General features: G+C 43.2%; 1 non-coding gene across 1 annotated transcript; it reads left to right on the forward strand.

The window, feature by feature from the left end:
• Positions 1-1,613: 1,613 nt before the first annotated feature.
• Positions 1,614-1,689, forward strand: TRNAT-GGU (transfer RNA threonine (anticodon GGU)). Its single transcript has one exon. It is a non-coding gene; the product is annotated as a tRNA-Thr (tRNA).
• Positions 1,690-25,621: the final 23,932 nt, after the last annotated feature.

The raw sequence follows: 25,621 nt of genomic DNA on the forward strand, positions 1-25,621 counted from the left end.
CCCAGGCCAACTTTGCTCCATTGGAGCCTCGGCTGCGGGAGGGGAAGAGAGAGCTAGAGAGAAGAGAGAGGGGGAAGGATGGAGAAGTAGATGGGCGCTTCTCCTGTGTGCCCTGGCTGGGAATCAAACCCAGGACTTTCACACGCCAGGCCAACGCTCTACCACTGAGCCATCTGGCCAGGGCCCATCTCGCTATTCTTGTAGTCCAGTGGTTCTCAAAGTGCGGGCTAAGGCACACTGGTACAAACTAGAAGATTTCCAGTGGCACCCTATGGTATTCCAGAGAAATATGTGCCTGTTGGGGACCAAAAAACCAACAGGGTTTTTTGGAGTTTAGATTTTGGGGGGACAGAGGTGTGGGGAATTGGCTGTAAGTCTGCCCAACTCCCCACCTCACTTGCCTGATTAGGTTGCAAAAGGCTGTTAAGCTGTAGTGCTGGATTGTTTACATTACCCCCAAGTTCCTTGTAAGACTGGAGGTAAGTTTCTTCTATCCTTTGTTTGGTGTAAAGTTAAGATGATATGTATGGTGAGGGTTTTCTGCACTTGGTAAAATTTTTGGGTTGCTTTGGAAACATGATCAAAGATCTTATTGATTTGCTAATGGCCCACTTTGCCCTATAAATAAAGCAAGGTGCGGTTTTGGGGGCGCTTTGTTCTTGCCAGCAGCAATAACAGGGCCCTCCCGACTCCGTATTTTCTTAATTCCATGTATTTTCTTAATTCCGTACCGTTCCCTCTCAAGACCTGGAAATACTAGCTGTGCTGGTGTGCAGCATGTGCCCAGATATAAAAATAAATATAGTTACTCTGTTATACCATTTCATTACGGAAATACTGCTCCTTTTGTTAACACATTATTATATTTATTATTAACACATCATTATATTATTTTTAGATAAATACACCCAAATAAAATGAATAGATTTCTCAAAAAGAAGCGTGATATTGAAGAATTCGATTCTGGAAGTGAGCAAAAGTTAAGTGTAAATAAAATAGGACTTGAAGGCTGAATGGGCAGAATTTAATTTATAGCATTTTCCATCACTTAACACTGAACAATATGATTGGATTAGAAACCCATTCATGGAAACTTCAAGTGATTTTGGTTTAACATTAACAGAAGAAGAAGAACTGGCAGCTATCTCCACTGATCGTGGATTGATGATTAAACATAAGAAATTGTCTCTTGAAGCCTTTTGGATTTCTATAAAAGAAGAATATGTGGCAATATCTAAAAAAGCTTTGAACATTTTACTACAATTTTCAACATCCTATTTATGTGAATTAGGATTTTCTACCCTCAACACAATGAAGAGTAAAAAGAGAGGAATTCTTCAATGTATTGATGAGAAAATGAGTTTGCTTTTCAAATATATGCCCAAACATTGAAGAAATTGCTAGGACACATCAGGCTCATGTTTCTCATAAACACAAGAATGAAAAAACTTAACACGTTCGTGTCGTGACCTGCCGAATTTACTAAATCTTACTAAGAATGTATCTATATATATAGAAAGATAACTTTTTTGTCTTTTTTTATTTTTTAATCCCTCTTTCTTAGGAATTCTAAAAAGAATAACTCAAAAAATGTAACATAAAAATGTTTTTTAGCCCTGGCTGGTTGGCTCAGTGGTAGAGCGTCGGCCTGGTGTGCGGGAGTCCCGGGTTCGATTCCCGGCCAGGGCACACAGGAGAAGCGCCCATCTGCTTCTCCACCCCTCCCCCTCTCCTTCCTCTCTGTCTCTCTCTTCCCCTCCCGCAGCCGAGGCTCCACTGGAGCAAAGTTTGCCCGGGCTCTGAGGATGGCTCTGTGGCCTCTGCCTCAGGCACTGGAATGGCTCTGATTGTGGCAGAGCGAGGCCCCCAGATGGGCAGAGCATCGCCCCCTGGTGGGCATGCCGGGTGGATCCCGGTGGGGCGCATGCGGGAGTCTGTCTGACTGCCTCCCCGTTTCCAACTTCGGAAAAATACAAAAAAAAAAAAAGTTTTTTAATGTTAGAATAAATTTAATTTTGTCGTATTTATTTCATTTAATTACTATAAAAGCAAGCTTGGACTTTATATTTTTTCTTTAATATTTGACTTAATTATTATAGCATATTTCTCAGAAATTTGTATATAGTGCACCTACAATTATTTGTAGGATTTTAAATGGGCCCCAACTTAAAAAAGTTTAAGAACCACTGTTGTAGTCACTGCTCCTTCCCACAAAGATAACTTCTTTGCTTTTCTTTTAGGATTTCATGACTGAGAATTTTACAACTTTTATCCCTTAACAACATAGTTTAGTCTTACCTAATTTTTAAACTGTGTATGAATGGAATTATACATTTTATGAGTTCTTTAGTGACTGGCTTCTTTCACTCAGTGTTATTGTAGATATAGTACATCCATTTTCTTTTTTTCCAGCATTCATTTTCATGGCTATGTAGCAGGGGTCCCCAAACTTTTTACACAGGGGGCCAGTTCACTGTCCCCCAGACCGTTGGAGGGCCGGACTATAAAAAAACTATGAACAAATTCTTATGCACACTGCACATATCTTATTTTAAAGTAAAAAAACAAAACGGGAATAAATATAATATTTAAAATAAAGAACAAGTAAATTTAAATCAACAAACTGACCAGTATTTCATTGGGAACTATGCTCCTCTCACTGACCACCAATGAAAGAGGTGCCCCTTCCGGAAGTGCGGCGGGGGCCGGATAAATGGCTTCAGGGGGCCGCATGCGGCCCGCGGGCCGTAGTTTGGGGACCCCTGCTGTATAGTATTCCATTATAGGACTCTACCATGCTTGATTGATTGATTGAATTTATTAGGATGGCATTGATTAATTAATAAAATTATATAGGTTTTAGATGTACAATCTATAATATATCATTTGCATATTATATTGGATATTCCTCACCCTAAGTAGGACTATTCCATAATTTATTGATAAAGTCTACTTTTGTGCATATTTGGTTGTTTATAGTTTTGAATAATTATGGATAGAGCTACTATGAATATTCTTGTGTATATCTTTTGGTGTACATATGTACATATTTCTACTGGTTGTATTCCTAGATGTAGGATAGCTGCGTCATAGGATTACATATGTTTAGCTTTCATAGATACCAAAATAATTTTTCAAATGATTGTACTCTCCTACCAGCTGCATATGAGAATTTTATTTGCTTTATGACCTTGCTAATTTATTTATTTTATTTTTTTGACAGAGACAGATAGAGAGTCAGAGAGAAGGACAGATAGGGACAGACAGGAATGGAGAGAGATGAGAAGCATCAATTCTTCATTGTGGCTCCTTAGTTGTTCACTGATTGTGTTCTCATATGTGTCTTGACTGAGAGGCTACAGCAAAGCAAGTGACCTCTTGCTCAAGCCAGTGACCTTGGGCTTTAAGCCAGTGACCTTTGGGCTCAAGCTAGTGAGCATGGGGTCATGTCTATGATCCCACACTCAAGCCAGTGGCCCTGTGCTCAAGCTGGTGAGCTTGTGCTTAAGTCGGAGGAGCCCACGCTCAAGCTGGCGACCTTGGGTTTTCAAACTTGGGTCCTCTGTTTCTCAGTCTGACGCTCTATCCACTGCACCACTGCCTGGTCAGGCTCAATTATTTTTAATTAAAATTTTTCTTTTTTGCAACCTGGATCCCAAAGCTCCAGGCATTTTTATTTCTGGGGACAGCTGCCAAATTGTTGTTTCTATAGGTGGGCAAGGCTGGCACTGCCTGTTCCACTGTCTTGCTGGCATCACTCCCTTGTTCATTCGTGATATTATCAATAATTTTTAATTTTAGCTACTCTGACAGGTAGATGCTGATATCTCATTATGGTTTTTTTTTTTTTTGTATTTTTCTGAAGCTGGAAAGGGGAAGAGACAGACAGACTCCCGCATGTGCCCGACTGGGATCCTCCCGGCATGCCCACCAGGGGCGACGCTCTGCCCACCAGGGGGCGATGCTCTGCCCCTCCGGGGCGTCGCTCTGCGGCGACCAGAGCCACTCTAGCGCCTGGGGCAGAGGCCAAGGAGCCATCCCCAGCGCCCGGGCCATCTTTGCTCCAATGGAGCCTTGGCTGCGGGAGGGGAAGAGAGAGACAGAGAGGAAGGGGAGGTGGAGAAGCAGATGGGCGCTTCTGCTATGTGCCCTGGCCGGGAATCGAACCCGGGTCCCCCGCACGCCAGGCCGACGCTCTACCGCTGAGCCAACCAGCCAGGGCTCATTATGGTTTTAATACCATGTCCATCATGACTTTCTTTTTTCCACGAGAGAGATAGACAGACAGGAAGGGAGAGAGATGAGAAGCATCAGCTCATAGTCATGTCATCTTAGTTGTTCATTGATTGTTTCTCACATGTGGCCCGACCTGGGGGCTCCAGCCAAGCCAGTGACCCCTTGCTCAAGCCAGCAAATTTTCTAACCGCCCACTAGTTCCACAGTAATGGTGATTTATAAACTAGGGAAGTAACTTTACTTTATAAAATTTATAAAACAGAGTTACAGCAAGTTAAAGCATATAATAATGATTACTTACCAAGTACTTTATGTTGAATTTTTGCTAAGTTTGGCAGAATAAATCTTTATAAAACAACTTACTATAGTTAAATCTACCATTTTATTTATACTTTGGTTGCTCCACTCCCGCCACCATGAAAGCTGGAACGCCCACTAGTTGGCAGTAGGGACCAGGTTGACTACCACTGTTCTAGTGGATGGCCACTCAATGATAGAAATATAACATGAGCCACAAATCCAAGTCATGCATGCAATTTTATTTTATTTTATTTTATTTATTTATTTATTTATTTTTGCATTTTTCTGAAGCTGGAAATGGGGAGAGACAGTCAGACAGACTCCCGCATGCACCCGACCGGGATCCACCTGGCACGCCCACCAGGGGCGACGCTCTGCCCACCAGGGGGCGATGCTCTGCCCATCTGGACGTCACCATGTTGCGACCAGAGCCACTCTAGCGCCTGGGGCAGAGGCCACAGAGCCATCCCCAGCGCCCGGGCCATCTTTGCTCCGATGGAGCCTTGGCTGCGGGAGGGGAAGAGAGAGAGACAGAGAGGAAGGCGCGGCGGAGGGGTGGAGAAGCAAATGGGCGCTTCTCCTGTGTGCCCTGGCTGGGAATCGAACCCGGGGCCTCCGCACGCTAGGCCGACGCTCTACCACTGAGCCAACCGGCCAGGGCCATGCATGCAATTTTAAAATTTCTGGCAGTCTCATTTAAAAAAGTAAAAAGAAACAGGTAAAATTAATTTGAATAGTATATTTTATTTAACCCAATACATCAAAATACTATTTATTTATTTACTTATTTTCTTGTGAGAGAGACAGACAGACAGACAGACAAGACAGACAGGGAGAGAGATGAGAATCATCAACTCGTAGTTGCAGCACTTTAGTTGTTCACTGATTGCTTCTCACACATGCCTTGACCAGGGGGCTCAAGCCAAGTCAGTGACCCCTTGCGAAAGCCAGTGGCCTGGGGCTCAAGGCAGCAACCTTGGAATCATTTCAATGATCCTGAGCTCAAGCTGGTGACCCCACGCTCAAGCCTCCAAGCCTTCAATCTAGTGGGGACATCCGGGTTTCAAACTGGGGCCCTCAGCATCCTGGGAGGACGCTCAATTCACTGTTCCACCACTGGTCAGACCTAACAATTCTTATGCAGGAACTTTGCACATGTAATCAGCATTGAACCAAAGAGCGGCCAATGCAAACTCTTAGACACCACGACCATTTTTCATAAAGGAGATTTCTGTTCACGTTTACAGCTAAACGCATCTGCTCAGGAAGGACAAGTAGATTTGTACTTGAAAGCCAAGTATAAATTGTAAGTTACTACAACACCATCACCTTTAATGTGAAAATAAGCGTAAAACAATTGGATCAAGCTATGCAAGTGTTTATACAATCACAGCAGAATCAGGAATTATTACCAAGACTGATCATCAGGTAGATAGGTTCACCATATGGCTACCAAGGACAACTATAATACTAAATTTTGTTATACACTCGCTAGTTATATTATCAGTGCTGACATTAGATTTTATCTCAGGCTAAAACAAACAAGTAATTATAGTTTTCGCCGAGATGCGTTGTGAAGGCTCATCACTTTCTAAAAAGAAAAGGGTAACGAATTTAAACACTGACAACAAAAGACTTTCAAAAGACCCATCCCTCAGTCAGGCGGCACTTGTCCATTGATGGTGTCAGGGCCACGAATTAGACTGGCCCGATTATAAAAGGTATCTGTATCACTCGGAGTAGGCAGGACCTTTGGGATACAAGATAGAATTTTGAACCTGGCCTGTGGTGGCATGGTGGATAAAGCGCCGACCTGGAATGCTGAGGTTGCCAGTTCACAGCCCTGGGCGTGCCCAGTCAAGGCACATATGACAAGCAACCAATGAACAGCTAGAGTAAAGCGGCTACTTCTTGTCCCCTGCCCCCTCTCTGTAAAATCAATAAATAAAATCTTTTTTAAAAATAGAATTTTGAAAAATAAACTGTACTGATTCAAATGGTTTGATGCTTTGTCACTCACAGTCAGCAAAAATATGGCTTTCTCCCTCTGCAGAGCCAAGACAAGTCTCCTTGATATTCTCTGCAGATATTTATCGAGTGTAACCATATTCATTGATCTATTGAACACACTCTTGCATGTGTTTTTGAATACACTAAAAGCTTTTTTTTTTTAGAAGTATTGATTAGTTTTGAACATGACTATATTCCTAGGACTCTTAAATCACCCCATCTCAGAAACAGCATTCCTTAAGACAATGCTACAAGTGCATTCACTCTGTGTTTCTGTATGCACAAATGTGGAATGGATAAACCGCAAAAGAAATAAAAAGATTACAAAAAAAGAGAGAGAAGAAAGAAACGATGGTCCATAGGACAGGAAGGAAATAGGGTAAAACAGACAGAAATAGAAGTCATACTTTTCTGAATGTGCTTAGTTTTGTAGATTTGACTCTAGAATTATGTGAATGCTTACTATAAGAGTAAAACAAACTTAAGTCAAAATATATTGGCAATTTGTGTCTTCCTTTTTTTTTTTCTTCACCAGTCTATCTAAGGTTGATCAGTTTTATTGATCTTTTCAAAGAACCAGCTTTGGCCCCATTGATTTTCTCTAATGTTTGCCCGTTTCCGAGTTTATTGATTTCTGCTCTTATCTTATTTCTTTCTCTTTACTTACTTTGACTTTAATTTGCTCTTCTTTTTTAGTTGCTTAAGGTGGAATGTTGATTTTAGAAATTTCTTCTTTTCTAATAAAATATTCATGCAGCTATAAACTTTCTCTTAAGAAACTCACCGGCTTGAGAGTGGGATCATAGATATGACTTTGTGGTCACTGACTTGAACTCAAAGGTCACTGGCTTGAGCCCAAAGTCTCTGGTTTGAGCAAGGGGTCACTGGCTCGGCTGCAGCTCCCCGGTCAAGGCACATATAAGAAGCAATCAATGAACAACTAAAGTGCCATAACTACAAGTTGATGCTTCTCATCTCTCTCCCTTCCTGTCTGTCTCTCTCTCTTTCTCTCTCTCTCAAAATAAATAAATAAATAAATAAAAAATCACAGCCTGACCTGTGGTGGCACAGTGTACAAAGCTTCAACCTGGAGTGCTGAGGTTGCCGGTTCAAAACCCCTGGCTTGCCCCATCAAGGCACATATGAGAAGCAACTATGCTTCCCACTTCTTCTACCCTCTGCTTTTCTCTCTTTCTCCTCTCTCTAAAATAAAAAAAGTCTTAAAAAAAATTGCCTGATGAGTTGGTAGCACAGTGGATAGACCATTGTCTTGAGATGCTGAGGACCCAGGTTTGAAGCCCCAAGGTCACCAGCTTGAGCACAGGCTCACCAGCTTGAGTGCGGGGTCACCAGCTTGAGTGTGGGATCATCGACATGACCCGATGGTCACTGGCTTGAGCCCAAGGTCACTGGATTGAGCAAGGGGTCACTGGCTCTTCTGGAGTCCCCTGTCAAGGCACATATGAGAAGCAATCAGTGAACAACTAAGTTGCTGCAACTACAAGTTGATGCTCCTCATTTCTCTCCCGTCCTGTCTGTCCCTCTCTCTCACTAAAAATAAATAAACAAACAAACAAACAAAACCAACTTATTGCATAGGTAGGTGCCTGAACAATCCATTTTATTTTGTTTTACTTGCTTTGGAATCTTATAAAAAGATGTCACTCTGTGTGGCCCTCTGAGACATGCTTTGTTTCACTCATCATTATACTGTCTAGATTCATGGCGGTTGCTACCTGAAACCACAGTTCTTTCATCTTCACAACTGTCTGATATTCCATTATTTGAACATACTAAGGTTTACTTATTCATTCATTCTCCTCATTCCTACCAGCTCAGGAGGATTGGAAAGTATGTGTATGGGTGTATGGGTGTATGTGTGCATGCACACGCATGCTCTGATAGCAAGAGTTCAATCTTCATCCTCTCCAGTGGAAAGTCAACAGATAATGACTAAAACTGAAAAATCAAGAGGGAGCAATAGATGCATATCATTCAGAGATAAAGAAGTAAATATGAGAAGAATCGCTAAAGGAGTGAAAGTGGTTTCCACTGGGGAGGAGGAAATGGTGGGGGGAGGTGAGGATATGCTATTTTTCATAACAAGAGTTATACAATGATTGGACTCTTACATTAAGTATGCATATAATATTGAAAAAAGCTAAAAACGTTGAAGGTTAGTAACCACCAGAATAACAAAAGTAGGATACAGAGCTTGCAAACTATCCGTGAGAAAAAAAATTGAATAAAGAAATGTGATTAATCCAACAAATGGTAGGAAAAGAAACAAGAAAAACAAATTTATGAAATATATTAGTTTCGTTTAAAAAAGAAAAAGATAGTAGCTTCCTAATGCTGCTATTACAAATTAACACAAACTTAGTGTCTTAAAACAACACAAACTTACCATCTTCCAGTTCTGTAGGTCAGATTTCAACGTGGGTCTCCCTGGGCTGAAATCCAGGTGTCGGCAGGGCTGTGTTCTTGTGTGGGGGCTCAAGGGCTGAGCCCCTGCCTTTTCCAGCTCCTGGAGATTACCCTCACTCCTTGGCTTATGGATGCTTCCTCCACCTTCACAGCCAGCAACGTTACATCTCTGTGCTTCTCTCTGCTATCGTCACATCTCCCCTGACCTTCCTCTTCTGCTTGCCTTCTCCACTTAAGGACTCATTGGGCCCACCCATATCATCCAGGATTGTCTGTATTTTTTTTAGTTAGAGACAGAGAGACAGACTGAGAGAGAAAGGCACAGACAGACAGGAAGGGTGAGAGATGAGAAGTATAACTCATAGTTGCGGCACCTTTAATTATTCATTGATTGCTTTCTCATATGTGCCTTGAGCAGGGGGCTCCAACCAAGCCAGTGACCCCTTGCTCAAGCCAGCGACCTTTGGCTCAAGCCAGCAACCATGGGGTCATATCTATGATCCCACGCTTAAGTTGGTGAGCCTGCGCTCAAGCTAGCAACCTCTGGGTTTCGTACCTGGGACTTCAGCATCCCAGGTCAATGCTCTATGTCAGTGGTAGTCAACCTGGTCCCTACCTCCCCCTAGTGGGCATTCTAGCTTTCATGGTGGGCGGTAGCAGAGCAACCAAAGTATAAATAAAAAGATAGATTTAACTATAGTAAGTTGTTTTATAAAAATTTATTCTGCCAAACTTAGCAAAAATCCGGCACAAAGTACTTGGTAAGTAATTACTATTATATGCTTTAACTTGCTGTAACTCTACTTTATAAATTTTATAAAGTTACTTCCCTAGTTTATAAATCACCATTACTTTGGAACTGGTGGGCTGTTAGAAAATTTTACTACTAATAGAGATATAAAAGTGGGTGGTAGGTATTAAAAGGTTGACTACCCCTGCTCTATGTGATAAGATTATTTTTAAAAAGCAAAGGAATGGTTCCCTTGCCGGATAGCCCTGCTAGCTAGAGAGTCATCCTGATGCACAAAGGTTATGGGTTTGATTTCTGGTCAGGGCACATACAGGAACAGAGCGATGTTTCTCTCTCTCTCTCTCTCTCTCTCCCCTTTCCTCTCTCTTTAAAATTAATAAATAATTAAAAAAACAAACAAAGGAACAGTAAACACAAAATTTAAGATGGTGGCTACCTTCAGGTGGGGGAAGCAGTCATGGGAAAGGCAAGGAACCCATAATTAGTTATTGGCTAGTTGGATGGTGGGTTTATGGGAGTTCATTATATAAATAAATGCAAATCAAAGTTAATGAAAGGAGAGAACATGCATAGGCTAACCACACAATGATTATGTGTTCTTAACTATTTAAAAGTGTTCAGAGTAGTACTGTGTGTCATGGAAAAAATTCTAGAAAATTGTATCAAATTGAATTGTTTCACAAATAATATCTTCTTCAGTTTTTTTTTTCTGGACTAATTATGTATTTCAGCATTGGACTCCCTGGACTGATCCTCTGCTTTCTGTTTTCTGTTCTCTATCTTTGTCTCTTGTTCTATTGTTCTGAAAGATTTTCTCCACTTTAATTTCCAACTCTTTATTTCTCTGTCATGTTTTTGATTTCCACAAACTCAAAACTCAATTTTTATTCCCCAAATGTCCCTTTTCTACAGTCGTTTTTCTGTATCTACCTCCAAGTTAAGCTCTGGGATTCAGCTTTCTTGGGTTTGCTGCGTTTTTACTGCCTGTCCATCTATTTATTGTCTTGTACTCTTTCTCTCTCTCTTTTTTTTAGAGAGAGACAGACAGACAGGTAGAGAGATGAGAAGTATGAATTTATAGTTTCAGTACTTTAGTTGTTCACTGATTGCTTCTCATATGTGCCTTGACGGGGTGCTCTAGCAGAGCCAGTGACCCCTTGCTCAATCCAGTGACCTTGGGTTCAAGCCAGAGATCTTTGGGCTCAAGCCAGCGACCACTGGGCTCAAGCCAGTGACCATCAGGTCATGTCAATAATCCCATGCTCAAGCCAGTGACCCCATGCTCAAGCTGGTGAGCCTGTGCTCAAGCCAAATGAGCCTGTGCTTAAACTGGTGACCTCAGGGTTTCGATCCTGGGTCCTCAATGTCCCAGGTCAATGTTCTATCCACTGTGCCACCCTGGTTAGGCAATCCTCAAATACTTTTTGATTCTTAGATATGTGATTTTCTTTGTGTTACAGTGTTTTGTTATCTCTAACAGAAGACTGGCAATGGGCCACTGATAGGTATTCCTCACTTCTTGCTTCCTAACAGAACCCTGATTGTGTTTGAGTAGTCATATACCCAACTAGCACAAGTGACAGAAAATGATTATGCTAAGTGAATTGTAATTCCAATGCCTCTTTCCCAGCCTCCATTGCAGCTAGAGCTGGCATAAGATAAAGTTCTAGCCAATGAGCCCTGGCCGGTTGGTTCAGTGGTAGAGCGTCAGCCTGGCGTGCAGGGGTCCCGGGTTCGATTCCTGGCCAGGGCACACAGGAGAAGCGCCCATCTGCTTCTCCACCCCTCCCCCCCCTCCTTCCTCTCTGTCTCTCTTCCCCTCCTGCAGCGAGGCTGCATTGGAGCAAAGATGGTCCCGGCGCTGAGGATGGCTCCTTGGCCTCTGCCCCAGGCCGCTAGAGTGGCTCTGGTCCCGACAGAGCGATGCCCCGGAGGGGCAGAGCATCGCCCCCTGGTGGGCAGAGCGTCGCCCCCTGGTGGGCGTGCCGGGTGGATCCCTGTGGGCGCATGTGGGAGTCTGTCTGACTGTCTCTCCCCGTTTCCAACTTCAGAAAAATACAAAAAAAAAAAAAAAAGTTCTAGCCAATGAGATATAAGTGGAAGCCTACTGAGAAACTTCTGGGAAATTTTTAACTTTATTATAAAATGAACATTTGTGTGAAGAAAACTCAATAATACTACCTCTTTTCTCCTTTATTTTCCCTTTAACATAGGCATGATGTCTGGTGTGCAACAGCCATTGTGTGACCATGAAGCAGCTATACAGTAAGGATGGTAAAGTGGAAAAGTAAGAAATCTGTTTTCTGATGTCTTCAATTGAGTCAGAGGTGCCAAACCTGAGACCACCTCTATACATCTTGTGATGTGTTTTTGTTAAATATTTTTTTCACTTGAGTCACTATTAGTCAAATTTTTTATTACTTATTAAACACTCCTGACAACTGTGGCCACTCTGCAAAAATTGTAAGTGTTTTTGCTACATCCTAAATCCAGTCACTATGGTGGAAGAATGGAAGACTCTGCTGGGTGGGGTTAGCCAGTAGCTTATGCCTTTGGCCGAAGAAGCTCCTTCTTGGCTCTCAGTATTGGTGGCCTTTCAGTGCACTGCCTTGATTTTTGAGTTCAAGTGCCCACCTTACTACTCCAGACTGCAGGCAGTACTCTTCTTGGCACAATGAGGGGAGGAAAGCGGAGAACAAGTCTCTCGTTCCTATTGTGATGCCTCAACCAACCACTTTCAAGTAGCCCCATTGCTTTTTTCTGTTTTCTATATCTACCATGTCTAAGTTTAGAGCCTCTAAACTGCCTTTGACTTCTGTAGCAGTCATTTTCTTGCATGTGGTTTATGCCACAATTTCCTCCTTTAGTTTAGTCTCATTCACTTTTTTTCTTTCAAGGGTCCCTGACCATTTTGAGAACACTGCTTGTTTTCCAGTGTTGCTGTAGTGTTGTGTGTGTGTTTGTGCCTACCTCACATTTGGTCCAATTACTATGATTTATATTAATGAAAAGAATAGTCAGCCTGACCAAGTGGTGACACAGTGGACAGAGCGTTGGACTAGGATGCAGAGGACCCAGATTCGAAACTCCGAGGTCGCCAGCTTGAGCACAGGGTCATCCAGCTTGAGCACAGGCTCACCAGCTTGAGTGTGGGGTTGCTGGCTTGAGTGTGGGAACATAGACATGACCCCATGGTCACTGGCTTGAGCCCAAAAGTCTCTGGCTTGAAGCCCAAGGTTGCTGGCTTGAGCCCAAAGTTGCTGGCTTGAGCAAGGGGTCACTTGGTCTACTATAGCCCCCCAGTCAAGGCACATATGAGAAAGCAATCAATGAACAACTAAGGAGCTACAACAAAGAATTGATGCTTCTCGTCTCTCCTTTATTGTCTGTCTGTTCCTATATGTCCCTCTCTCTGAATCTCTCTGTTTCTGTCAAAAAAAATTTTTTTTAAAGTATCTAAACCCCCTTCAAAAATCTCTCTGAAGAACCCTGGCCTGTTGCTCAATGGATAGAGCATCAGCCCAGCATGAGGAAGTCCTGGGTTTGATCCCCAATCAGAACACATGTGAGAAGTGACCATCTGCTTCTCTTCCCCTCCCTATCCCCATTCCCTCTCTTCTCTTCCCGCAGCCAGTGGCTCGATTGGTTCGAGTGTCAGCCCCAGGCTCTGAGGATAGCTCAGTTGATTCAAGCATTGGCCCCAGATAGGGGTTGCTGGGTAGATTCCAGTTGAGGCACATGAGGGAGTCTGTCTCACTATCTCCCCTCCTGTCACTTAAAAAAAAATCTCTCTGATGAAATAGCAGAATTGGGGTCAAATGTATACACTCAAAGATTGCTTCTCCAGTGCTGTTTATGTAATAAGGTTAATATCTCAGAAAGGATCCAAATCTTTCCCAGAACATGACTTTCTATTTGACTTGAAGCACCCATCTGCCTAGAGGTGGCAGAGGAGGTGCTGGAATGAGAAATATTAATGTTTGCTGTAATTCATCATTTCTTTGAAATTGGGGTGTGTCCTACGATCAATAGCTGTTGGCAAGGCAATAGTCATGATAGGGTTGTTGTTGCTGCACATACACACACTTGGTCTGAAAGTCTATTAACACCTTCCGCGAGACTTTTAAAAGTCTGAGGAGGTGCAGGGTGGGTGTCTTAGGAAGAAAATTACAGAGGCAGCGGCAGATCTCTTCATCTCTGGGCAAAGAGATCCTTTGTCAACAACATTCTAGATGCACAGACAACACTGTGGAGAAGGCTTGGTCTTCCCCGACTGAGTTGAAAAGGGATTCAGGGCCTGACCTGTGGTGGCGCAGTGCATAAAGCGTCGACCTGGAAATGCTGAGGTCGCCGGTTCGAAACCTTGGGCTTGCCTGGTCAAGGCACATATGGGAGTTGATGCTTCCAGCTCCTCCCCCCTTCTCTCTCTCTGACTCTCTCTCCTCTCTCTCTCTCTCTCTCTCTCTCGCCCTCTCTCTCTCCTCTCTAAAAATAAATAAATTTAAAAAAATGTTAAAAAAAAAAAAAGAAAGAAAAGGGATTCAGAAGAATCATTTTCTGTAAAGAAGTTTTAGGAACAGTTTCCAATTTATTTCACTTCTATTTTCCTTTTTACCTATGCACAAATGTGACATGTATATATACATATATGTATGTATATATATATGTATATATATATGATAAACATGTACGTCTTGAATAAGTCTGAAAAGAGCTCTTTCAGTAAGTACAAACCAAAAATTTAAATGCTAAGAAAGCATTATTCATCGTTTAATTGGCAGCTTGCTTTATTTCCCTGGGAGCACCTAAAATAACAGTGCGTCTTCTAACTGATGGCATTCATTTCAGTGAAGTGCAAAATTATAGAAAGAATGAAGAGAGAAAGAAAGAATTAATATCCAACTTCTGACATTCAAAATAGAATTATGCAGCAAGGCATTAGCCTTGCAAAATGGGTGTCTGCCTTTTATTTATTTTAATTTTTAGAAAGAGGAAGGAAGAGAGAGAGAAAGAGGAAGGAAGAGAGAGAACATCGATTTGTGGTTCCACTTATTTATGTATTCATTGGTTGATTTTTTCCCCCTTCTTTTCCAGTGAGAGAGGGTAGATAGAGAGACAGACTACCGCATGCGCCCTGACCAGAATCCACCCACTACCTCAGTCTGGTGCTGATGCTCTGCCCATCTGAGGCCATGCCCACAACCTAGCTATATTTAGCACCTGAGGCAGAAGATCCACAGAGCCACCTCCAGTGCCTGGGGCCAAGGCTCTTGAATCAATCAAGCCATGGCTGTGGGAGGTAGGGGGAGAGAGAGAGGAGGGGGAGGAGGAGGGGTGGAGAAGCAGATGGTTGCTTCTCCTGTGTGCCCTGACTCGGAATCAAACCTGGGACATCCACACGCTGGGTCAATGCTCTATCATTGAGCCAGCTAGCCAGGGCCTTCTTGTGTGTGTCCTGACTGGGAATTGAACATTGGTATGTTGGGATGATGCTCTAACCAACTGAGCTACTGGGCCAGGGCCTGGGTGTCTGTCTTAAAAGATGTTTGAAATTATTTTCTTTGGATCCTAGGCACACTTGCAAGCCCCTCCTTTAGCATTTCAACAGCCGAGCCCATAGGTCTCAGTCTGTGGGGTCCTTTTTAGGTGGAGAGGGTAATCCCTCCCTCTCTGGAAGGCAGGCCACAGGCTTGCTGGACTACATGGGAGGAATGGTGGCAGAGCCCTGGGGAAAGCAGAAATTGAAAAGCAGTGAAGCCTGACCAGGTGGTGGCACAATGGATAGAGCGTGGAACTGGGATGCGGAGGACCCAGGTTCAAGACCCTGAGGTCACCAGCTTGGGCATGGGCTCATCTGGTTTGAGCAAAAACTCAACAGCTTGCACTCAAGGTCGCTGGCTTGAGCAAGGGGTTTCTTGGTCTGCTGTAGCCCCACGGTCAAGGCACATATGAGAAAGCAATCAATGAACAGTTAAAGTGTTGCAATGAAAAAACTAATGATTGATGCTTCTCATCTCTCTCCGTTCCTGTCTGTCTGCCCCTATCTATCCCTCTTTCTGACTCTTTCTCTGTTTCTGTAAAAAGAAAAAAGAAAAGCAGTGAAGGAGGAGGGAGAGAGCAAGTCAGGCAGAAGTGAGCCCAAGTTAGATCATCCAGTAACCTAGTGACACCTGTGATGGAGAGGGCTGCGCGTCTCTTCCGGCTTGGAGCCCCAGGAAGAGGCTGCACTGTCGCAGGTAGAAAGGCCCCGCGGTTCCTGCTCCTGAACCGCTGCAGTACTCCCATGGACAGATGGGATCCTGACATAGCTGAGGGTGAGCCATGAAGTTGCAGGAGAGGATACTGGTGACACGGCAGCACCCTGGATTCAGAAGGGACCCGAGCAAACCCATGGCTAAAGACCCCAAGTTCCCTTCCCACACCTACCCCTGGATCTGAGAGGACACATTCCATCCTCTTGTGCTCCCCAGTCGCCATCAGGATAGGAGTGGAAGATTCATCTTTTTTTCTTAAAGAGACTGAGCATCACATGTAAGGATTATTGCATAAGAATAAAATTTTTTTAAAAACTTTTTTTAAGTGAGAGGAGACAGAGAGACAGACTCCCACATGCACCCCTACTGGGATCCACCTAGCAACCCCCATCTGGGACCGATGCTCAGACCAACCAAGCCATCCTCAGTGCCTGGGGCTGACGCTCAAACCAATTGAGCCACTGGCTGTGAGAGGGAAAGAGAGAGAGAAGGGGGAGAGGGAAGGGAAGAGAAGCAGATAGTCGCTTCTCATGTGTGCCTTAACTGGGGATCAAACCCAGGCTGTCTGCATGCCAGGCTGATGCTTTATCCACTGAGCGGACCAGCCAAGCCATAAGACTGATTTTAAAGGTAATTTTTTCCTCACTCTAGTCAGATACTAGGATATAAGAAGACCAGAAAAAATGAAATAGTTACATTTTTTCATCACACCCAGATATAGTTGGGTTGCATTTTGAGACCTGATATATTTATTAGAAGGAAAGCTTGGAGACGACTTAAATGTTTAAGGGAATAGTTTAAGAAGTTATTACATGTGCATAAAATATAATTGTATCCATTTATTAAACTTATTATATGGACTATTTTAATTATGCGGTAAGTGGAAATCAGGGAATAAATGTATATATACTGGAAGATCTCAGTGTTATATAAATATAAGAGGCACTAAAAGGTTAACAACAGTTACTTTGAATGGAGGAGTCTGGGTAATTTTACTTTTTTTTTAAGAGATAGAGACAAGGAGGGAGAGAGAGAAGGAGAAAGATTAGAAGCATCAACTTATAATTGCTTCACTTTAGTTGTTCATTGATTGCTTCTCATACATGCCTTGACCAAGGGGCTCCATCCAAGCCAGTGACTCCTTGCTCAAGCCAGTGACCTTGGGCTCAAGCCAGCAACCTTGGGATTGTGTCGATGATCCCGTGCTCGAGCTGGTGACCTCGGGGTTTCAAACCAGGGACCTCAGTGTCCCAGATTGATGCTCTATCCAATACATGAACACTGGTCAGGCTAATGTTACTTCTTTGTGCTCCTCTGTATTTTCCAAATTTTCTGCAATGAGGATGGAGACTTAAAACAAAGGCTAACATAGCAAATGTCCCAAATGGATTCCTGGAGCCCCTCATTCTTCTGAAATCGACACCAACCAGCTGAAACAGGATGTAGATGACTGGGCTGAAGGACAGTGTGGGAAATGGTCATTCTTTCCTGTTCCCTGATATCCAGTTCAAGAGTGTCAGTTTGCAGGGAAGAGTCAACAGGTTATCGCTATAATTCTAGCTCTCAAAGATGAAACGGAGCAGGAGAGCCTCTCCAAGATGGCTCCCAAGTGTCGCCATTTAACACCACTCATCTTTTCATGAACACATCAGTGAGGAGTTTTCTGTGCAGAGTGACATCCGCGCTGGCTGCTCTACGAGGACACTCGATCCTGGTGTTCTAATCCTCGGAGATAAAGTTCCTTCTCCATAAGCGCCAAGGACAAAGATTTAAATACAGTCCTGTCATGACAGGATGACAAAGGCATCCTGTCTGTCTGATCAGGCAGAACAGTGTCCAGCGATCAGAGCAGGAGAGCGCGGCTGGAGGCCCCTCAAGTGACACTCAATGGAAATCCCATTGGCCTGTCTTTATTGCTGCTCTGTCAGAGGGTTTCCCCTATGATCATCAGCATGACTACATTTGCAACTTTGAATATGAGAACATCTATTTTCTAAAACTCAGTGTCTTGTAACGAGCATGAGAGATAAAAACACCTAAGAAAGAGGACAGTGTTTGGAGGGCCTCTTAGGTACCGTAGATGCAATAAGAAACTGTTTTAGCCTGACCAGGCGGTGGCACAGTGGATAGAGCGTTGGACTGGGATGCGGAGGACCCAGGTTCAAGACCCCGAGGTTGCCAGCTTGAGCGTGGGCCCATCCGGTTTGAGCAAAGCTCACCAGCTTGGACCCAAGGTCGCTGGCTTGAGCAAGGGGTTACTCGGTCTGCTGTAGCCCCATGGTCAAGGCACATATGAGAAAGCAATCAATGAACAACTAAGGTGCCACAATGGAAAACTGATGATTGATGCTTCTCATCTCTCTTCGTTCCTGTCTGTCTGTCCCCATCTATCCCTCTCACTGACTCTCTCACTGTCCCTGTAAAAAAAAAAAAAGAAAAGAAAAGAAACTGTTTTACTTATTATTTATTTCTTGGGGGAGTGTTCTCAGCACCTCTGACATCCTAGCTGCCTCTTGGAAGGTCTGTGCCCAATGCAGAGACATCTAGTCCAGGCTAGAGCAGGTTTAATTCATTCCTAACAATGGGAAAGTTTCATGTGCTCTGGGCAAATCACCCCATGGGGTGAGCAGCAGGGGTCCATCGACTGGAAGAGGACGCTCTAATATTCTGGAATGTGAGTCTGGGTATCCCCGTAGGCACCTCTCGCTTCAAACAGTCAGCTCAATGGAAGTTTCTGTCACTCAGATTATGCCTTAGCATGGAAGTCCCTCTGGGAAGAGAGAGACCTGCCTGGGAAGCCCAGCATCCTTATACCCTAAGCCAGTGGTTCTCAAAGTGTGTGCCCTAGAAGATTTCCAGGTGCGCCCTATGGTATTCCAGAGAAATATGTGCCTGTTGGGGACCAAAAACCAACAGGGTTTTTGGAGTTTAGATTTTGGGGGGACAGAGGTATGGGGAATTGGCTGTAAGCTGACAGTCTGCCCAACCCCCCACCTCACTTGCCTGATTAGGTTGCAAAAGGCTGTTAAGTTGTGGTGCTGGATTGTTTACCCCCCCCCCCATGTTCCCCGGAAAGACTGGAGGCAAGTTTCTTCTATCCTTTGTTTGGTGTAAAGTTAAGATAATATGTACAGTGGGGGTTTTCTGCACTCAACACAATTAAGAGTAAAAAGAGAGAAATTCTTCAATGTATTGATGAGAAAATTAGAGTTTGCCTTTCAAATATATGCTCAAACATTGAAGAAATCACTAGGACACATCAGGCTCATGTTTCTCATAAACACAAGAATGAAAAAACTTAACACATTTGCACTGGGACCTGCCGAGTTTACTAAATCTTACTAAGAATGTATCTATATATATAAAAACATAACTCTTTTGTTGTTGTTTTATTTTTTAATTCCTCTTTTTTGGGAATTCTAAGAAGCATAACTCTAAAAATGTAACATAAAAAATGTTTTTTAATGTCAGAATAAATTTAATTTTTTTTGTATTTATTTCATTTAATTACCCTAAAAGCACGCTTGGACTTTATATTTTTTCTTTAATATTTGACTTAATTATTATAACATATTTCTCAGAAATTTGTATATAGTATGCCTACAATTATTTGTAGGATTTTAAACACGTCCCAACTTCAAAAAGTTTGAGAACCACTGAAGCCCTAAAAGATTGATTGTGACTTCAGGGGCTCTCATTGGTCTGAAATAGATAGATATACTTGTAAAAATATGTGCAGGAAAGAAATTCAAGGTCAAATGAAGAAGAGTGACAAAGGGGCACTTGCCCTATCAGTTATTGGAAAATCTCATAGAACTGTACAGAAATGAAAACATCATGATCCTACTCGGACAAGTTAGTAGTGTTTTCAACTGCTAGTCCATGGCCACCAGACATTTCAGGCCTGTCCGTGAAAGAGTTAACCACCTTGATGTGGTATGAAGATTACAGATCCAATGTTCTTAGTCGAATTTGCTTATGCTCAGGGTGATTTCTGCCTTAGCAGTCCCCAAAATAATTCTCCTATTTTCACCAGTGCCCAAGTATAAATAGGTCGAAAACTACTGGATTAGTGGGACCAGAATAAAAAGCCAAGAAATGTTTGCAAGTACAGTAGCCATATATATATATTTTAAAGGATATACCAAAGACAGCATTTCAAATAAGCTTTTAGGGAGGCATTTAGGTTTAAATATGACAAATTGTGGAGAGGAATATGAGGTATACTTATAGATGAACAAGAATTAGCTTATATTTGATAACTGTGGACTCTGTGGCTTACATATATGCTCATTTCCATGAATAAAACATACTCACTTTCTCATATCCTCATCAACTATGAGCTTTATTAGTTTTTTAAGTCCTTCCTAAAAAAATGTTATTTCCATGACGTTTTAATTTGCATTTCTCTGATTACAACTGAGATTGAATATTAAGATGTTTCCACAGTTTAAAAAATTAACTAGTTTTTAATTGAGAAAGTAATTCATGTACATGGTGAAAATATCAAACAGCATAAAAGGATACATCAGGAAATGTTTGTCTCCTTCCTGCCCTGGAGTCCCAGTCCCCGAGGCAGCCACCACGACCAGAAATATTTTGTGCGTAAACAAGCTCATTATGCAAAAAGAAATGCATTTATGTACATCTGTATCTTCCCTTTTTTTAATACATGAAAACATGTTTTTAGAGGAAAATACAAATTCTAAGCCCTGCCTACCGCTCAGACGTCATGTGGCCTGTTCTTTCCACTGGCCACCGTGCTCCAGCCAGACTGGCCATCTTTGTGGCCCTTGGCATTTTAAGCTCTTTCCTGCTTCTGGACTTTTTTTCTTTCTTGCACCTTGCTGCCTCAACTCAAATGATACCTTGAGAGAAGCCTCCCCTGACCCCCTGTTCTCAAGCAGACTCAGTGCACCCAGTGGGTCACTGTCACACGCCTTTCTTGCATTTCCTTCCTAGCATCTAACCACTGTCGGAAGTGATCTCATTTCCAGGTCATCTTATTTGTTCATTGCCCTCTCTTCTACCCGGATGTAAGCTTCTTGACGGCTTGAATCTGAGCTGTTTTGTTTACCTCTGTCTGTCCAGGACCTAAGACAGTTCCTGGCATTAAGGAAATGCTTGATTAATTCAATCATCCCTCCGTGTCTGACAATGATTGGTTCAAAGACTCCCCTGTGGATACCAAAATCTGGGGATGTTGAAGTCTCTTATATAAAATGGCATAGTATTTGCATATGATTTATGCACATTTCTCTTGTTTACTTTAAATCATCTCTAGAGTACTTATAATAAAATCTAATACAATGTAAATGCTATGTAAATAGATGTTGCATTATATTGTTTAGGGAATAATGACAAAAAAAAAGTCTGTACATATTCAGTATAGATGCAGCCATCACAGGCTTAACTAAATAGTGCCTGGCAGCAACAACGTAATATTTTTTTTTGATTATTTTCCATCTGCCATTTGTTGAATTCTGGATGTGAAACCCACAGATTGGGAGGGCCAGCTGCATTTGTTGAATGAGTAACTGTTGGGCACATTGTATTGTTCTTTGCTGTTTCTACTTCATAATAAGTGAAATACATAGTTTGATATTGCATGCACAGTCCCTAACAGACTCTCCAAGCACTGTACTCTTTCTTAGATGCAAGGTGCAACAATTGTCCTTTACTTTAAAAGAAATGACTCATTGTATCCAAGACTACTAGATTCCTAAACCAATGCTCATTTAGAGACTAGGGTTATAACCAGAGGGTCATTCAACAGATCCATTGGACCAACCAAAAGAGTTGGGTCAAAACTCCATTTACTGCCTGGCTTCCATAAGCCCATTGTAACGGGAATACCGTGGTGACATTTCAGGTCCTTTGGTAATCCAATCAGCAGAGACTGATATTTAATAGTTCTCTAAAATTCTGGATAGCCCCTTACCTTAATGCACAGTTACATAGTCAATGGCCACAGATTCCTTTAGAGGAAGGACTGGAAGATTATTTAGATGTAGACTTGTGGTGGCATTTGTGGTATAATAGGAAAAACATTGGCCTTGGCCAGTTCGCTCAGTCAGTTAGAGCATTGTCCCAAAACACCAAGGTTGTGGATTTGATACCGGTCAGAGCACATACAAAAAATGATAATAAATGCACAGCTAAGTGGAACAACAAATGAATGCTTTTCTGTCCCCCTTCCTCTCTCTGTATCTCTAAAAATCAATCAATCAATCAACCAATAATAATAATAATAATAATAATAATATATTTAGTCTTTGTCATGATTCCTGGACGAAACTCCTAAAAACCCCAGAATTTCCTTAATGATAAAGGTGATAGGAGCATTATTTATTCTAATGAGGCAAGTTTCAGTGGGCCCCAAATAGCATTAGTTTGGGGACTAGTGGCCAGAAAGACCAAGACTTGATTAGAAACTTGGAAATTTCAGCACAACCTCTCAACCTCCAGGGAGGGGAGAGAGGCTGGAGATTGAGTTAATCACCAAAGACCGCTGATTTCATCCATCATGCCTGTGTAATGAAACCTCCACAGTAACCTCAAAATGATGGGGTCAGCAGAGCATCTGGATTGGTGAATGCATCCACGTACCAGGAGGATGTCACACCCCAATTCCAATGGGACAGAAGCGCCTTGCTCAGGACCCTCCCAGACCTCACCCCATTCACCTCTTCATCTGACTGTTCATTCGTATCCTTTGTAGTAACTGTAATAGTAAATATAACACCTTCCTGATTCCTTGAGTCAGTCTAGCAAATTATCAAACCAGAGGAAAGGGGCTATGGGAACCCCTGGACTTGTAGCCGAGTCAGACAAAAGAGTGGGTGCCCTTGGGACCCGATACTGAGACTGGCATCTGGAGTGGCGGGCCGAGCCCTCAAACCCGTGGAGTCTGATGCCAACTCCAGATAGTGTCATCATTGAACTGAGTTGTAGGAGGCCTAATTGGTCTTGGAGAATTGGAAAAAAACTTCTCATTTTTTTCTTAAGGGGATTCAGCCCCAGTTCAATGGACTCTGGGTCTGAAAAGTGACTCAGGTCTTGGTATTGACAAGGGACCATAGTTGTTCACAGCGGTGGATGACATCAGCCTTCAACTCACCAACTCTTGAAATATTTACATATAGCTGTATCATAAATCTATATTATATAGATATATAGGTATACAAGGTGGCACAAAAGTAGTTTTACAGTTGTTCATATGGAAAATAATGCAATAATAAATAAATAATAATACAAGAATAAACTATTTCTGCCCTGGCCAGATAGCTTGACTGGTTAGAGCAACATCCCAAAATGCAGAGGTTGCTGGTTCAATCCCTGGTCAGGGCACACACAGGAACAGATCGATGTTCCTGTCTCTCTGTCACTCACTTGCTAAAATCAATAAATAAAATAAAATTTTTTTTTCCACGTACTCAATTGTAAACCTACTTTTGCCTTAGCCTGTATATAAAGATATATTGATAGATACATACTATATACAGATATAGATATATATTATATAGATGTAGATATATCTCCCCTTTTATTTGGGAGTCTAATTTCATGGCAGTATCTGTCTACCCCATCAACTCCACAGGGCATCTCAGAGATACCAGTGGCCCCGTGCTTCCTCAGTGCCTCTGCGCCCAGTCAGGTGGTGGCTTCTCTGGTCTTATGTCACAAATTCCTCTAACACTCCCCTCTTCCTGAGCTTTGTAACCACGTTCTGGATACTGTGTCAAGGAAATTCTGGCATCTCTACCTCATTGTTCTGTATGTAGCCATTTCCACATACTACGAAGAACAAGCTCCAGGTTCCCTGGCTAGAATATTGAATGCCTCATCTCAGGGGAATGCCCATGTCAATAAATTCTCTCCAGCCTAGCCTTATTTTCCATTTCCCTGGTCAATGACCTCAGATCCATGGCCACGTGACTGTCTGTTATCCCCCAGGGCATGTGTTGGCCAGATCTGCCATTCCTTGGGTATTTAAGCTGGTTCTCTGTAAGTAGAGGCTGTACCTTCCAGCTTAGGTTGTGGTGAGAACCAATTTAATTATCAGCCTGGATGCAATGAGTGGTGACGGAGGCAAGTCTTAAACAAATGACATCTTGCAAGTGACCTGCTTCCAGTGAGGTCCCCACAATGTCTCCAAATTAGAGGAGGGTCAGCTTCTGCTGGCCAGGAGAGTTCAGGGGAATTTGGAGTTCAAGGTTTTCAGACTCATCCTCCCACCCAATGTCCCCATCCCAGAGTCCTATTCTTTCCCTAGGGGGACCCTGAATGTGACAGGACATCAGTCAAAGCTGCACGTTCAGCCTCCTGTGGCAGTTCTATCTCCCTTCCAATCAGCTGCAGCTGTTCAGTCGGACTTTGCCGTTTTCCCTGAAGCAGCAAGAGACTAGAGCACGGGTCCCCAAACGTTTTACACAGGGGGCCGGTTCACTGTCCCTCAGACCGTTGGAGGGCCGCCATATACAGTGCTTCTCTCACTGACCACCAGTGAAAGAGGTGCCTCTTCTGGAAGTGCGGCGGTGGGGGGAGGGTGGATAAATGGCCTCAGGGGGCCACATGCGGCCCACGGGCTGTAGTTTGGGGACACCTGGACTAGAGTCTCCTTAGGAATTGTGAAAAGTTCCCATGGCTTCGATTTGTCCTTAAGGTGACTTTTTTTTTTAAGCAAGGTTTCCAAAGTGGTTAATAAAAGTTGGCTTAGTCTACATTTGTTAGCATTATCGTCACCTCCATACCAATCAAATGCTACAGGCACTCTGTCTGCAGCTTAATTTCACCTGCACCTCACCCCCCATTAACCAGTGATGAAACCTTAGTAATATTTTGTGAGAGGGGGAGGAGAGAGATGAGAAGCATTGTTTATTGCCTTCTCATATGTGCCTTGACCGGGGGGGGGGGGCTGCAGCTGAGCCAGTGAACCCTTGCTCAAGCCAGCAACCTTTGGGCTCAAGCCAGTGACCATGGGATCATGTTGATGATCCCACACTGAAGCCAGCGACACTGTGCTCAAGCTGGTGAGCCTGTCCTCAAGCCGGTGACCTTGGGGTTTCAAGCCTGCATCCTCAGTGTCCCAGGTCGATACTCTATCTACTGCGCCACCACCAGTCAGGCTAAACCTCAGTAATTTTTTTTTTTTTTTTGGTATTTTTCTGAAGTTGGAAAGGGGAGGCAGTCAGACAGACTCCCACATACGCCTGACCAGGATCCACCCGGCATGCCCACCAGGGGGTGATGTTCCACCCATCTGGAGCGTTGCTCTGTTGCGACCAGAACCATTCTAGTGCCTGAGGCAGAGGCCACAGAACCATCCTCAGTGCCCAGACCATCTTTGCTCCAATGGAGCCTTGGCTGCGGGAGGGGAAGAGAGAGACAGAGAGGAAGGAAAGGGGGAGGGGTGGAGAAGCAGATGGGCGCTTCTTCTGTGTGCCCTGGCCGGGAATCGAACCCGGGACTCCGCACGCCAGGCCGATGCTCTACCACTGAGCCAACCGGCCAGGGCCTAAACCTCAGTAATTTTAATGCCACTTCATGTCAATGCTTATCACTACCCTCTTACCATAAGCAATAATGTTCTTTTTGCCATCAGAATAACAGGCAATCCAATTTCACAGTGCTTCCCTGGGAG

The sequence above is a fragment of the Saccopteryx leptura genome, chromosome 13 (genome assembly GCF_036850995.1).
Source record: "Saccopteryx leptura isolate mSacLep1 chromosome 13, mSacLep1_pri_phased_curated, whole genome shotgun sequence".
NCBI lineage: Eukaryota > Metazoa > Chordata > Mammalia > Chiroptera > Emballonuridae > Saccopteryx > Saccopteryx leptura.